At 39.9% G+C, this 7460-nt stretch overlaps 1 long non-coding RNA gene across 1 annotated transcript; it reads right to left on the reverse strand.

The window, feature by feature from the left end:
• Positions 1-489: 489 nt before the first annotated feature.
• Positions 490-6440, reverse strand: LOC118613757. Its single transcript, XR_004955799.1, has 3 exons — positions 3460-6440; positions 2906-3019; positions 490-2781 (listed from the first exon to the last, which is right to left on the reverse strand). It is a non-coding gene; the product is annotated as an uncharacterized LOC118613757 (long non-coding RNA).
• Positions 6441-7460: the final 1020 nt, after the last annotated feature.

Consider the following 7460-nt stretch of genomic DNA (forward strand, 5'->3'; position numbering starts at 1 on the left):
ATTTAATAAATTATTTATCACATTATTTATTAAATTATTAAATTATTTATTAAATAATTCAAAATTTATTGAAAAGAACTAGAATGCATCATGTGATTCAAGGAGGTGTCAAACAGTAAACTGTAGGAAAAATGGGGATGTATTTGGACCTTAGAGACAATAGAAGTCCGAGTCTGGATGTCCCCAGGACTCTTCATCTCTCTCTGTGCCTCCCTGCAGTAGCCTCTCTTCCTCATTGCTGGATACCTTTCTCCACAGGGCAAGAAACGACTTTGGGCTATTTAGTGCAGAAGGGAAGACTCTTTAGAAGATCATGAAAGCACAGAGCAATCAATGGTGTTTATAGAGTCATCAAGCAGTGGCTGGATTTGTTTAGTTTATTATATTTAAAGAAGAGAATGTATATATTCTTTAAAGATTTTCATTAAAAATGGTGAAAAAATAAAGATTCATTTCTTTGATTTCTGTGAAACTGTACTTTCCTGATTCTCTTCTCTATTTATTTTTAATTAAGGAATGCAGAAAGCACTTACCACATGCCAATTTTGAACCAGAGACCATGCTGGGCATCAAGGTTATAAAGACATTTACAACTTCCTGAGACCAATTGAGGCCTATGGGAGTAGAAAACAGAAGGCTCTTGATCAGGCTGGAAGCTTTCAGAAAAAACTTTGTAGAGAGTGAGAGGGTGTTGATTTGGGTTATTTGGTTGCAAACAAACAAACAAACAAAACAATCTGACCCTGGCCACCTCAAGCAAAATAGGACTATATTAGAAAAATCTAATGAAGATAGACTCAAAAAGATAGACCTAGGGACCCAGGGACCCAGGGGTCCAGCCAGCAAAAACTTACTGACCAACTGACCATCTGTCAGAGCTTCAGAGCTGGGTGAAAAAGCTCCTAGCATTTCTTGTTCTTCCTTGTGTCACTTCAGTCACCTTTCCAAATCCTGAGATGAGGATACAGGGACCCAGCATGAGTCACACAACTTCCCCTTGACCAAGGGAGGTCAGAGCCTGTAATTGGAAGATTTACAATCCTGCACATAATTATGGAGAGAGAAAGTCACCTAAAGAATAAGGAAGAAGAGATTCTGATAACAAAAAAGGAATGACCAGTAATTATAGTAGATATTAGCTAAATGAGGAGAAAGGGAAGAGCTTGGCAATTTTATGGAGATAGAGTTGCTTGTATTATTGGAGCAAAAAAATCAATGTGGGTAGTAACAAGTAGGAGTAAGAAGCATGGGCACAGGTTGATCCTAAAGACTAGGGCCAAGTCATAGTCTGTGTTTTGTCCAAACAGCCTGGAGAGGTTCCAGAAACCACTGGAAGATTTGAGGTAGGAAGTGATTTGATGGAGTTTGTATTTTTTTTTTTTTTTGAAATTCCTGGCAGAGATGGAACTGGCAAGGAAGAGGTTACCCAAATGGAGAAAGATAAAAAGAGATGAGGAACATGGCAGGAGATTGTGGTGGCAGAACCGAGAACAACTGAAGAATAGAAACCCAGGAGTTTGATGTTTGAACTTGGGAAATGGGGGAAAGGGTAGAGTCAGGGACAATAACAGGAATTCTGGCCCTATGCCTAAGTGTGTGGTGACAGAGGACAAAGGTAAAGAAGCATCTACGGTCACAGGAGTTCACTTTTGGACTTGTTGAGTCTGAGAGTCTTATGAGACTTCCCAGGTCCTTAAAACCCCAAATCTACCCTCCTACCAATTATAAATAAGCAACAGGAAAAATGACATTGTTTCTTCATTCATTTATCCATCAAACATTTATTGACCACCTAAAATGTGCAGGTGTTGGGAATATAGCACTTATTACAATCCCTACCTTTAAGAACTTACCAACTAATAGAGATAAACTAACAATGGAATATAGCACTGTGAGATTATGTACTACATGTAAGTACAGTAAGAGTAAAAATTCCCTTTTTTACTCTTTGACCTAAAGAGTAAAGAGTACCTAGCCGGAAGAAAGATTGATTTTAAATCTGTTTTTAATGATGAATGTAAATATTATGATATTCCTTACGACTCCCAAACTGTGTATTTTCAACTCTCTAGAGGTCTTTGGTTTTCACACTATAGACATGAAATTATCAAAAAAAAAAACAAACCCTCTTCCTCTGTAATTTATTTTAGTTTGTTTTAATTCAATAAGTACATTTACATTCACACACGTATGTATATCATATTGATGAACACCAAGTAATGGAAGAGAGTTTGCAAATAGCTGCGATAAACAATAAATTTGTGAAAACATAATTTGATAGAAAGATAAACTGTTAAATGAACCCCAATCGCCCCCACGACTGCCATATGCCCACCAGAGGAGCACTGGGAGTATATCTTAGGCAAGAAATCTAGAAATTCCTCCTCGATCTCTCATCTCCTTCTTCTTGCTGTTTTCCGGTCTTGACCCAGAGGAAAACTTCTTGTATCTTCGCAGATACACACATCTCTGCAGTCAACTGTTTTCAAAAAATGATGCTGCCAAATTTATTCTGAGAAATGTACTATGAAAATGTCTCTTAAACCATGATGCATGCTATGAAGAGTAGAAAGCAGTGTGAAGGGAGAGCCATTCAGGAATGGTATTTGCTCTTGGTGGACAGCTGCTGCTCTCTAATTGAAGGCACACAACTGTCTAACAAGTGTCCAACTGGTAGCAAGTAAACACGTCTTCTAAATGTTTCCATGGTACCTTGCTGTGACAGTTAATTTTGTGTCAACTTGACTGGACCACGATGTCCAAATGCTATTCTGGATGTTTCTGTGAAAGAGTTTTTTAGATAAGTTTAACATGTAAATCAGATTTTGAGCAAAGCAGATTATCCTCTATAACGTAGGTGGACCTCATCCAATCAATTGAAGGCCTTAATAGAACAAAGACTGACCTCTTCTGAGCAAGAAGGAATTCTGCCAACAAACCACCATTGGACGCAGATTGAAATTCTTCTCTGGGCCTCCAGCTTCTGGGCTACCTTGCAGATTTTGGATTTCCTAAACTTCTGCAATCACATGAGACAATTCCTTAAAGTCAATCAATCTCTCTCTCTCTCTCTCTCTCTCTCTCTCTCTCTCTCTCTCTCTTCAATCTCTCTCTCAATTTCAAGGATATATATCTTGTTGGTTAATATACTTGGCTTTTCTTTGTGCTGGCTGGAAAATTACTGCTTGGCTCTGTCCTTGGGAGCATACGCTGTCACTCACAGGAACATAATGTTCTAAACAAGCTTTCTGCTTCTGTAACCCCGCTTACACACCTGCCCTGTGAGTTGACAGGTAATGAATAGAAGAAGAATAGACCTTTGTGTTTAGACAGAATGAAGAATGGGATTTGGGGCTTAAAAACCCTGTACCTCTACATTTCGGGGCTGCTTAATTTGGGGTCTGTGTACCCCTGGCAGACCCAGCTGGCTGAATAAAGAGTGTGTTTCCTATAACTCACCGAGTTCTGGTGGTCTGTGTGTCTTTCAGGGGCTGGAGGCCACAACATCTTCAGCAGTGTTTTCCAGATATTTTGACCCCAGGACCTGCACGGTCAGTGCTCACCGACCTAATTCCTGCATGATTTCTGAAACCTGCCATTTTGTGGAGCAGAGGAAATGTGGGAAGAAGTTGGGAAGCAACAGTGAGTCCCTCCCTCAGGCCTTCTGTGACCCATCTATAACCCCCTTGGCTTCCAACCATGCTACATTTCGTTTGAGAAAGTGGCAAGGAGAGCCCATGATGAAAAGTTCCAGTCCAACCCAGACCATCCATAAGGGACTGATGAATGTGTTGGTCCCTTGCCCCTTCCTCACATACTAGCATTTATTGAGTACCGACTTTGACCCCACTGGTATTGGAACAATGGACACAGACATTAATCAAACACAACTACTGCTGGTGGGGAGGCAGAATTTCATGTTTCTTTTCTTTTATTCTTTCTCAAAACAGGAAACATTATCCACACATGAGAATTTCAACCATTTTTAATCCTTTCAGAAACAATTTACAGGGAAAGCTATAGAAGAAGAAGCTACAGGTTACCAATTGGGGACTAAATTTTGACATCCCTTAGCTTCCAGGTAGCCATACACGACACGTAAGGAATTTAAGTGCTGAAGGACCAGAGGCATTTTTAGAGATAAATAAAGCAATGTTTTTAGTGACTGCTGTTAAATGCGCCTTCTGTCTAATCCCTGAATAGCCAACAAAACTTTTAGGTTCTTGAAAGTGAGGATTTAAAACAAGCATAAGGCTTTTAAGGGTTTTTTATTATTATTTTAGTAAAAATAGGGCATTAAAAGGGAATAATAGGCTTCTTTTTAGAGAGGAAAATGTGGTTCAAAACTTTTGGTTCCCAGTAGAAGACACTGTACAACTGCGTAATTGTATTCACACCATGGTTAATAGGTGGCAGCACAGAGACTTCTGTGGCTTTAGTCCATTACTTTTGGGATGGATTGGGGAAGACAAAGTGTAGGATCGCTGTCATTTATTCTGGTATAAGTAACTGTGCTGCTTTTCCTTTTGGCATTAAATATATCAAACCTATTGATATGAAAAATAAATACCCTCAAGTGTATTATTAGCAATTGAATACGTGGGCAGGAGGAACATGGTAATTTGATAGATTCCCAATGCTTTTTGTCTTATTTGTGCGGCATTTCCTTGGCATTCTTAAATGGTAGTGATATCCTAGTTTTAGAACTGTTAGTTTTCTTAATGTGTTTCCATAGCCCCATTGTCTTAGGCACCCTCAGATCTGAATTACTGCTCAAGAGTATTCACTTCCCTCTTCACAGCCTGCTTTTGTACAGCCAAGTATATTGTCCTCAAATTCCAGACCTGTGTCCTAAAGAGTCTTTCTTTAAAAACAGCACACTGGTGAAATCCTCTCACTCTACCCCAGTGACTCACTTAAACCTCTCCCCAGTCTACTCACATTTCCCAGTGGCAACCTTGTTGCTCAACCAGGCTCACTTCATGCTCTCAGTAGGAGGCTCACTTGACAGCAATCAACAGGCCTTGGTTGCCACACCTCTGAAGAAACTTCCCAAATCAGGCAACCAGCCAAGGCCAGAGCTGCAGTACCTCTAGAACAAAATTAGGGATCTGTGGGCCCAAGGTAGGAGGTAGCAGCTGGTCTCAGTGTTATCTGAGACTTTCATGAGTGGCCACAGGCTTAGCACTGGTACCATATCTAAATCTGCATTGGCCAAGTGAAATCTACTTCCTTTACCCTGGTGACTCATGAATTTCTGGAGTAAATTTTTCGCTGCAGAACCAGCCTTACCCAACCCTCTCTGCAAAAGGCTCTTTTAGCACCCATCAACATGTATCAGTTTGAGCATCTCTGGAGTCAATCCTGGTGGCAGGCATCTAGCCCTCGGTGAAGTATTTCTTGAATAAAGATTTGGAGTCTGTAAGCCAAAGGTGGGTGGTGTAATCTAAGACTTTTGCAAGAGGCCACAAGCTCAGCACTAGCAACAAACCCGAAGATGCATAGGTTGAGTGAAATCTGTTCACTTTACTGCAGTGACTCCCTGGAACCCCACCCAACCCAAATGGAGTACCACTCAAAGGCTATTTCAGCTGCTGAGCCTTTGGGGCAGCTGGCAGACAGCCTCGGGCCTTCAGGTTCCCTGGACTTTCTGTTAGACCACCCCAGGCCTGGTACCGGTGGCAGCCAGCCCCAATTTACAGCATGGTCTTTCCCACTTGTCTCCAAGTCCAGCACAAGCAGTGACCAATCACTTATCACTTTGTAGCTCCTACCAGGTAGCCCCAGGTGGTCATAGGCAGTGACTAACTTTGGCCTGCACAGGAGCTTCTCCCAAAAGGCCATAGAATCAAGACACCCAAAGGCAGACATCAGCCACACCAGAGTACCATATGATTTCCCCAACAAGTGGCACCACCAAAGGTTGTCTCAACAGGCATATGAGTCAACTGGAGTGAATTCCACTCATGGGGCCATCCCCCAATACAGCAGCACATATTCTGTGGGTGTGATCAGTCCTCACAGCCAGTCAACCTGAAAGTCAGTCTCATCCACTAACATGCTGATAGCAGTCAAAGCTTAACTACAATAAGAGAGCACATGCAACTCATACAAGTGACACACCTAGAGCTCCTAGCACAGGTGATCAGGAAGATTGCTCCACTGGGCCACACAAGGCACACACTACATAAGGTCAACTGACCAAGACTGGGAAATGTAGCAAATATACACAATACATAGAAACAAACACAAAGAGACAACTAAAATGAGGAAACAAAGAAACATGTCCCAATGAAACAACAGAAGAAAACATCAGAAAAAGAACTAAACAAAATGAAGGCAAGCAATCTACTGGATACAGAGTTCAAAACGCTGATTAGAAAGATACTCAATGATCTTTGGGAAGAATAAATGATTTCAAGTAAAACTTCAAAAGAGAGACAGTAAGCATAAAAAAGGACATAGAAACCATAAAAAAGAACCAGTCGGGAATGAAGAATACAATGACTGAAATGAAGAATTCACTAAAAGGAATCAACAGAAGATTAGATGAAGCAGAGAATCTAATCAGGAAATTGGAAGGCAAGGTAGCAAAAAACACCTAATTGGAATGGCAAAATAAAATAAAATAATAAAATAAAATAAAATAAGTAAGGAAAGTTTAATAGACCTCTGGAACAATTTCAGGTGTAACAACATTTGCATTAGAGGGGTACCAGAAGGAGAAACAAGAGAGCCAGGGATTGAAAACCCATTTGAAGAAAAAATTATGGAAAACTTCCCTAATTTGGTAAAGGAAATAGGCATACATGTCCAGGAAGTGTAGAGACAGGCCTACAACAAGACATATCATAATTAAAATGGCAAAGGTTAAAGACAGAGAGAGATCCTAAAAGAGGCAAAAGAAATGCAGCTAATTACTTACAAGGGTACCCCCATGAAAATATCAGCTGATTTCTCAACAGAAACTTTGCAGGACACAAAAGCAAGAACCTACAACCAATATTACTCTACCCAACAAGGCTATCAATTAAAACTAAAGGTGAGAGAAAGAGCTTCCCTGAAAAGAAAAAGCTAAAGTAATTCATCACCAACAAGCCAGCATTATAAGAACTGTTAAAGAGACTTCTTTAAGAAGAAGAAGGGGGAGAAACATAAATATGAATGATAAAATGCCAACAACTATGTACCCGTCAATAATCAATTTAAATGTAAATGGATTAAATTCTTCATTCAAAAGACATAGGGTAGCTGAATTAATAAGAAAACAAGATCCATACATATGTTTCCTACAAGAGACCTAATTCATATCAAAAGATGAAAACAGACTGAAAATAAAGGAATGAAAAAGATATTTTATGCAAATAGAAATGAAAAAAAAAGCTGAGATAGCATTATTTATATCAGATAAAATAGACTTTAAAACAAACGCTATAACAAGAGACAAAAGACATTATATA

Source organism: Rousettus aegyptiacus, unplaced genomic scaffold, assembly GCF_014176215.1.
Source record: "Rousettus aegyptiacus isolate mRouAeg1 unplaced genomic scaffold, mRouAeg1.p scaffold_m13_p_1, whole genome shotgun sequence".
Classification (NCBI taxonomy): domain Eukaryota; kingdom Metazoa; phylum Chordata; class Mammalia; order Chiroptera; family Pteropodidae; genus Rousettus; species Rousettus aegyptiacus.